The 9,669-nt window shown below is 32.3% G+C and overlaps 1 pseudogene; it reads left to right on the top strand.

The window, feature by feature from the left end:
* Positions 1 to 2,661: 2,661 nt before the first annotated feature.
* On the top strand, positions 2,662 to 7,866 carry LOC149229866 (transcription factor bHLH120-like; annotated as a pseudogene).
* Positions 7,867 to 9,669: the final 1,803 nt, after the last annotated feature.

Raw genomic sequence — 9,669 nt, 5'->3', positions numbered from 1 at the left:
GGCGGCCTTTAGTTGGGCCACGTGTAAGCCTGTGATTGGCCACCTTTCAACCAACCAAACTCCTCCAAATTAGAACATAGGTACCTGCCACGTGTTAGCATGCCATTTGCCGAAGGAGTCTGTTGACCAGTAAACCCCGCCATGTCAGCATACACAGTCAACGCCATGTCAGCAGTATGGACTGTTGATTGGGCTATCACATTTTGCAAAAAATTGCATGTTTGGGAAACTGAACAGAACATGATTATAGGATCATATAGAGTTTGTTTCACACGAAACAGGTAGTGGGAGATTCAGGATGACGAGCACTACTCAGTCGTTCAGGTTCTACACTGATCTGAAAAGTTCAAATTTTGAGCACCTGATCACTACTGCATCACATTTAAATTAAAAAAAAAAACTAACATTTTAAATAGAATATGATAAAACATATAAACATAATACCCTCCAATATGCCTCATGCCTCATGGGATTGGCTATTCATCTTAGAAAACCAATGAACCCACACAGTTTTCCTTCTACTCATTTTACATGTTTGGTTGCATCACTTTGGAATCTAGAGGCGTGCACATCATTTGGGTTCAATTTGGGATGTAATTTAGTGAGCTATGAGCGGAAATTCCATGAAGCATAATCTCCATTATTCTACAGAATATCCACAATTTCATTTCTTTAGATTCCCTTAGCTTTATGTACTGCAATGCTAAACTATATACTAAATCCCAAACAACATTTTTGTCTGTGGGTATGAAGTATATTAGGGAGATATTATTGTTAGTCTCATCTGCAATAATATGTCATAAAACAAAGCCACACATGAATTCCAAGAGTCCTAAAGAAAATTCCGAATGATAAATAAGTTACTTTCACAAAATTTATTAGAAACATTCAATCATCAAATGGTGAATATTTGATAATTCCCACCATTAATTTTCCATTTCTTGTGAGGAAAGAATTGTAAAACACCATAAAATGCATTGGAATGACGAGAAACCATTTTGTGATAAAAAACCGAATGTCCATGAAAGTCATCGCTTAGTATTCACATTATATTGCATTTTTTTCTCTACGTCTTTTCCGTAAATGTTTTTCTTTTTCTTCGTGTGCCACTCGATCAAGAAAATTTAGCTTTCTATATTTTCGAATGTTGTTAAAGACTTTCAATGATGATAGAAATCTGTGAAAAGAACCCTATTTTCAGTTTCTAGACGGTTGAATGTTGTTTTAAAATGGCGGAAGGGAACAAAAAATGTCCTCCTCATAGGCATTCCATTCAATTTGTTTAATCTCGTAATTCTTAAAAGGTAATCAATTTTAAATGGCAGGAGGTCGTTGAAGGCTCTTTTTCATTAACAATGCAAAGATTCATGGAGGGGACGGTACATGGAACATACACCTCATTTGAATTGAATTAAAAATAAAATTTGAAATCTTAATAACTAATAAATGTGTTATTTTTAATTAGCAACGCAATTACAGACATTGAAATAGGCCATATATATACTATTAAAAAATAGTAAACCAAATAATGAATATAGAATTGTTAACTATAAACAACCTGATATATTTGTTTAAATAATTTTCATATCATTTATTTGATTGTGTATAAATTTGGAGATTTAACTTCTACTTGTTTTATGTATATGAATTTATTGTTTTGTGGATATGAATTGATGTTCTTCACCATTAAATATATTTGTTAATTAATTTGATATGAGATATTTACTCCAACTAAAATAATTTTTAAATTAATATTTAGTTGAGATATTTGCTTAGCTAAATTATTATATAATTAAAGTAGATTTTTTTTATCTTCAACTAATGATGAATGATGTATTTGAATATGTGATTAATCTAATGTAAAATGGAATCTTGGTGTGCACACTGGTTTCAAAAATTTAGCGGGTAAGGGTCTCGGCCTCAGTGCAGATAGAAATAGAGAATATGTGTGAAGTTTCACGTTTGCTAGAGAATGTATATGTTTGATTCATGTTTCATGTGGTTTTTGTGAGTTGAGTATGAACATTTGATTGTTGTTGGCAAACACGCTATTAAGAGTCATCTGCATTTTTGTGTGAAATTTTCGTGGTGCTATATCTTTCTTTCGTGGTGCGCTGCACCTTCATTTTGGTTTCTGATTTTATTAATAAGCATTTCTTCTCAGCTTGTTCTTTTGATGTTTGGAATATTCCTCAGTTGGGAAGCAATTTATCAATTTTAATATGCAACAGCTTGATGTGGTTGGAAGTCAAAATAGTGGGAAATTAGTTCAGTGACTTCCCATATGACTCTCAAGCGTGAAGCCTGCAGCTTGTAAATATCTGAGGTCAAGTTGGCCATAAATATTAGCTTGGTGGTGATTTGAGCACAAAGTGCTCTGGATCACCAGTGTGTTGCAGAATTCTGCGAGGACATGTTAAGTGGTGTTGTACTATCCAAGAGGAGATGCTCTAACCCAACCTTTGTGCATGTTGAAGTTTCCATGCATGGAGCCAAGCCTCGCCTAGGGAGCACTCGTATGACTAAGTGTTGGACTATTAGTGTTATGGGCACTTTTGAATTGGAGAGAGCATGCTCTATGATTTTTTTATGCATTTCATGTCGGATCCATTGACCTTTAGTTTAGTTTCTAGCATGTTGGAAGGAACTCTGCGAGTCCCCATGGAAAAACAGAATAACAATGTGGCAAATCGAGAAGACGGTGAGAATGGAGAGGAGATTGGTGGGACGTATTGTAATGTTTCGGGTTTGCAACGGATCAACATGGAAATGTGTTGTGGAAGTCACTGTTAGTGTGACTATACTAGTTTTTGGAGTCTAAAGCCTTCTACTCAATATTCCTAGTCTCAAGTGCATGTACTAATACCTCTTCTCCTCTTTTCATAGTGATGGGTGGAATACAAGCTAATTTTCAATATTAAAAATGAATGTATGTTTGGCATGTCATGTCCTTGTGTATTATTATTATTTGTGTTACAAATTAAGTGATAATGAATTCAAATTAGATAAGGAGGTCATTTTGTAAAATTGACTCTAGATACATTCTATATTTAGATGACTTATTTAGATAAATGATGAATACAATGGTTTGTACCATGTATCTCAATGGATGGGAGCTTGTCTATAGAATGACTAGTTGTTTAGTTATTGCAAACATGTGATTGGTTGTGTCTGAAGAAACTATTTTAAGAGATCTAGTGGTGTAAAACTCAATATGCATGGTTGTTGAGATAGTTTCACAGTTGTGGATCAAGGGAAGGATCCCTCGTTTGTTGAAGATGTGGGAATAGTCTTCTTGTGAGGTTATGTGATAGCTTGAGACTTTGTTCAATAATTGACTTCAAGAAATCAGTGGTGATTCCGAAGTTCGGTAGTGTGTTACTTGGGAATCCAGTTTGCTAACTACACCTTTACAAGGGTTATGAGACAACTTGATGGAGTTCACTCTATGCAATTTCCAAGATGCTTAAAGAATCTAATGAAGACTTTGTACACATGAAGATCAAAGACAAGTACTCTTTAAGATGTGGACTTGGAAATTTATCTCCTACTTGTACTGTACATATCAATTGACGTTCCTCATCATTAAATGTATTTGTTAATTAGTTGAATATGAGATATTTAGTCCAAGTAAAATAGTTGCTAGATTAATGTTTGTTTGAGTCATTTTCACAGCTAAGTGATTGTATGGTTAAAATAGAATTTATATATTTAACCAATAATTGATGTATTTATATATGTGATTAATCTAATGTAAAGTAGAGTTATGCTCTGCACTCTGAATTCACAAATACCAAGAATATTCTCTTGAAATCAAATATTTCCCATTCATTTATTAAAAAATAAAAATTTCTCCATTGCATATCCATAAGTTGAACTAGGTATGGCTACAAGCCTAAATATGTCCATTTTAAAAATAAAATCAGCATATATCCTTCTTAAATATGCATCTACAAAGGGCTAAGAGAGATAGAATCTTTTGAGATGTAAACATTTTTTATGAGTGATGTTGAAGAAATGTTCTCCTCTCCTACTGGGTCTAGTCCAATCCTGTTATGTTGTTTAAACATTTTGACTAAGTGAAATTACGTAAAAATTAAATTAAGTTAAATTAAAAAATAAAATGAATTATTATTATTATTATTAAAACATTTTGAGTCTCTCAACATACACAAAAATTACAAAAAATAAAATAAATAATTATAATTATAAATAATAATTAAATCAACCGTTCACCAAATTTTGAATCTACACAAATTGTCATAGAAGAAATTGTAATATATAAAATATATATATAATTAAAATGTTTTTTATATTGATATGAAAAGAATAATTTATTTTTAAAATAAAGCTAATTTTGTTACTCTTGAGTTCTCCGTATGTGGTCTAATCCGGAGAAAACTATGGATGCCTCAAATCTGCTCCAAGTAAGATTTCTTCTTTTGAAAAACATATATAACCCTTCTCTTTAAAAATACTTTATATTTAAAATGAAACTAATTAGATTACCCTTCTGTTCAGTGCGGAGTATATGGTCCAATCCAGAAAAAACCATATATTTCTAAGAACTACTCCAAACACGATTTCATCTGTTAAAAAATACAAGTGTCACTTTAAATTTTATCCTAGCTACCAATAGCTAAAGCATACCTCATGAACGTGCTTGTATGACCAATAATAGATTGTATGACGCGCGTGAAAATACTGTTTAAACAAAAATAGGAAAAGATATGGCATCGATGAACATGGGATACAACTCATCAACTACGAAACGTTGAACACACGTAGAAAAATAGTTTAAAAAATGTTATATATATCCATGGGGTATGATTATATAATCTCTATACGCATAACGAGGCTTCATCCTCATTCTTCCGCTAAATGGTCCCATGAAAGGAGCTCCAAGTTTCTCTCTATGCCCTAACACTTAAACTAAAACGAGATTTATGCCTATGCCGAATTTCTTAACTCTAAGTTACCTCACCTTTCTCATCGATCTAGCTGCTTTACATTTCCGTTACTTCCAAAATAAGAATAATCAAAATATGTAATGATAGTTTCCATATAGCTTATAATATTCACAATTGTCGCACCAGATTGAGTTGTGAACCGTATTTTTATAAGCATAACTGGCATAGCGTCTTCGCACATTATCTTTGACAGGCTTTTGTTTCGTTTGGAAAAAGAGACCTTTCAGTCGGCTAAGAGATCACAACTTATTTCTGTATGTGTGAATGTGATCTTCGGTTCTTTATCAGGATTCGATTCGGGATTTTGTACTTAACTGGAAAGCTAGAACTGATAGAATACTAAGCTGGTTGCAGCAGATCACGTATCTACACGCTTGTCTCTAAATTGTTGGCAAAGTTTTCTTGATTTTGGAATTAGGTCAATTAAGTTTTGATTGACATCAAAGATGAGCATTTCTTTTGGGTTACATTCTTCATTTTTCTCTTCTAATGATGTCGCGAACAATTTTGATTTTGCAAGCGTATCGAGTTATTCCTGTCCATGTTTGGCAGCGCAAGATCCATTTCTATCGAGTTATGATACTGATCTTTATGCCCAGAGAATTAATTTGTTCGGTAGCTACGACTCCAAAGCTCCAGCAGCCCTTTCGAATCCCTAGTGCAAACATCCTGCAATTCAAGTTCTCCAACTAATAGTCTGTCTTGGAATAGTTTAGCAGGCTACGTCACGGCAGACAAAAGGAATCACAAAATCATAGTCACCAAGTTCGTGTTCCAATTTTAATTGGAATTTGATTGGTTACTAAAAAAAATTAGGTAAAAATTTAGCAGTATACCTTTTATTTCATTATTTTAAATAATTTAAATGTACAATTATAATATTGAAAACAACAAAACTTTTTTAAAATTGTTTTAATTATCAATATGGCAAATAAAATTATATATTAGCCAAATTAACTTAGTTTTATATTTAGAATAGCAAGTAGGATAATAGGTTTTAAGCATTTTTGTATTGATATATTCATCCACCTACACCATAAATTATATGATATTTAATATAAAGTGAATTTCCAAGAAATTCTATATTACAATGAACCACATAAATTCCACATTATCAAATATTTTATGTTCATAATGAAATGGTATATTAAGTGTGTGCAAGCATTCTTTAAAAATATACACTTATATTATCAATTACTAATTATTCATTTATCAAACCAAATCCACTTCTAATTTATAATTTATAGTAACAACATTTATTATTTTATATAATACAAAATGTTAATCTATGTAATTTAATACTTACTCAAAATAATATAAAATGTCAATATGTTTAATACTTATTCAAAATCTCAATAAAAAAATCCATTTTAAAAACAAAATTTCATTCACTAATATAATACTTGCAATATTTTTACTTATTAAAATATGTTTGTTTAAATAAATCTACAAATTTACATTACTTTATTTTATGAACAAATAATTACCACATACATTATTAATCATAAATTTTTAAATACTTTATTAAAAATTTCCCTCTAAAATTCTTACGGCATAAAATGACATCTCCCGTTATCATTTATTAACCATAATCTTATGCCATTTCATAGATCCGAAAGGGTTTTGAACCGTATATGGAAATCTAAATCTCTAATTACGAAGCTGCTGAGGAATTTCCTGTAAAATTCTTATGGCATAAAATGACATCTTAACCATAATCTTTGCCATTTCATAGATCCGAAAAGGTTTTGAACCGTAAATGGAAAGCTAAATATCTAATTACGATTAGAAATCTGCAATGGCCTTAATCCGTGAACCTATAATTGTGAACCCAATATCTAATGCACCGTACCGAACTCGAATTGACGAATTAATTCGCAAATCGAATCGAACCGTCGAATTTACGAATTTTTTTCGGCAGTACGGCCGAACTTGGTAACGATAGAAAGACAACGGCGTAAAGAAATGAAAGCTCTTTTATCACGGCTTAGAACATTGCTCCCGAAAGGAACCCTCCGGGTACTTTTTCTTCTGCTCAATATCTAAGGTTTTGAGACATGAATATCATTCTGTAGGGTTTTATTCAATGGAAGTTGAATGTTCGGTTGTGCAGGGAAAACGAACAGTACCAGAACAAGTATTGGAGGCTGTTAAGTACATTTGTCATCTACAGAAAAAAGTCAAAGAACTTTCAGCCCAAAGAGAGAAAATGAAAGTGAAAAAAAATGGAGAAGTTTCGTTTCAGAAAATTTGCAATAAAACTCCGTCTTTGGGAGGATCGGAAGGGGAATACCCTGCTGTAAAAATAAACTTCGTGGGTTCTGGTTTTCAGATCTGGACGAACATATCGGAACGTGATATCGTGTACTCTGATATTCTCTTGGCGTTAGAAGAAGGTGGGCTTGAAGTTGGGAGTGCTGCTTCATGATCCGCCATTAATAACAGAGTTTGCCATACCATACTTGCCAAGGTAGTTTCTTATATTCGTCGTCAGCGGGTAAAATAACATTCTTTCTTCTATGAATAAGTAATCCTATCTCTCAAAAAATCACAGGAAAACATTTTACACTGCCAAAAATCCAAGGCTGTTAAGAATTCACAGTTTTTATGTAGACCTTTTGCATTGCTAAAAAAACAAGGTTAAAAAAAACACTTTATGTTTTATTAGGGCGCCTGCATTTTAATTAGGTTTACAAACATTCTACATCAATGTCTCTTTCATCCAAGACTAAAAGCACATGGATTCTCTGCCAGCAATAAGCACATATGTTTATATGTTTTTTTAACGATGCAGGTGCTTGATCCGAATACTTTTAACATGTACAGCCTCTACCACAAACTTTGGCATTTGATAAGCACTCGCCAAACCAAGATTGAGGATTTGCGCATTTCATAAGATAAAAACAGTTAACAGTTAAAAGTATTTCCAAACGCAAGTTTACCCGCAACTTGAACTCCATTGAACTTCAGTGCAACAAGGGAATGCAACTATATTGAATAATCTGATTTACCGTTCGCACATCTTATGAGACGACACATGTATATCTATGCTTTTGTAATTTGATTTCGTAATCCCACCACTCGCATAAGTAAACATGTATATATATATATAGGCTGTAATTATGGCAATCATATCTTAATTTATAATTATATATGTATAGCAGAAGTATCAAAGGGTATATATATATAAAAGGTGAATATGGTTACCAAATTTAGTTAAAATGAATTTATTTGAGAACTTTCGTTTAAAGTTAAAAGTTATTGATTATAATGTTATATTTATTGTAGATTTATAAGAGAAAGATTATCATTTTATTTTGAAATAATTAATGCTTAAAGTCTTTGTCACCATTTCATTGGTTTTAAGAAAATAATGATATAAACCTGTTCATGTTTATCCTGCCTTTTACTTTAATTAAAAAGCGTAATAAGAAAGATGATTTTTACTTATTTCTATTTAATTTTTTTTTGTTATTTACAATTTTAATATTAATATTAAAATATACATTTACAAGTTGATGTAAGGAAATGATAACGAGGATGGGCAGTGTCCACCCGCCCACTCCATCCACATGGCTTGGTGGATTTCAGTTGGGATAGTCATCCGCCGTTGGATTAGATTCTAACACAGTTGGATGAGATTACAAAGCTATTTAGTGATTAACTAACACAAATGTGGATCATTCTTTATTGGATTTGTAATGAATTTAGAGAAGAAAATGTTGGTTGTCATTTAAGATATTTTGCATCTCAGGTATTTTGTATTTCAAGGTGTGTTTGGCTGGTTATAAGTAGGGAAAGGGAATGTTTCCTGCTATTGTGTTTTTGAGAAATAATTTACAATGGATTTGGTTTGTTATTAAAAATAATTTACAATGCATTTGGTTTTGTAGTATCCACATAAAGTGTGCCTTACCTTATTTATTTTATTTGGTTTTGTATGTATGATAAAAGTTTTTTCTAGCCTATTGATTTTCTATCAAAGCATCTATGGAAGGACTAGGTTTTCTCAGCTGGGTGCCTTCTTTTCTTCTCTTGCTTTGTCTTTGCTTCTTTTTATCTCTATTACATTCTCTGCAAGGAATTTCGAAACTTGGGTGGAACTAGTTCTCATAGCCTTCCAACAATTGGTTAATGAAAAATTTAATTAATGAGGCATATATCTCCTCAAACTATCTTATCGATAGAGGAAAATGTCTATGAGTTGGTTCTTTTGACTCACTTCCTTGCGTATTTACTGTTTGATCCTAATGGGGTTTTGTATTCTCTTGAGTTGAATATTTTGTCATTTTGGCATTCTCTCCCCTTTGGTATTTACCATTTAATTTTAATGGGGTTTTGTATTCTCTTGAGTTGAAGATCTTGTCATTTTGATATTCTCTCCCCTTTGTAGTTAGTCTTGTCCCTCCTCCCCTTGGTTATGTACTCTACTTGGTATTTCCCTGGCTATGAATTATTGCTATTAAGCATGCTTTGTTAGAGAGCACACACCAAAAAAGGACCTCGGGGCTATGATGGACTTATTAATACTCAATGGCTTCATAAATATATTATGTTCATACACCATTGGCGATACAATAGGAAATCGAGGAAAGAGGTGGCCAATGAGCATGAAAATGTATCTAATTTAGAGGTTTTGGCAACTATATTTAACGGGATCCCTAATGTGGGCTTGGAAAGAGGATGCCACAATCAATAA

The sequence above is a fragment of the Pinus tabuliformis genome, chromosome J (assembly GCF_031772625.1).
Source record: "Pinus tabuliformis cultivar Carrire ecotype Pingquan chromosome J, CPIR1, whole genome shotgun sequence".
Lineage (NCBI taxonomy): Eukaryota > Viridiplantae > Streptophyta > Pinopsida > Pinales > Pinaceae > Pinus > Pinus tabuliformis.
This window is presented reverse-complemented; position numbering and strand designations above follow the sequence as displayed.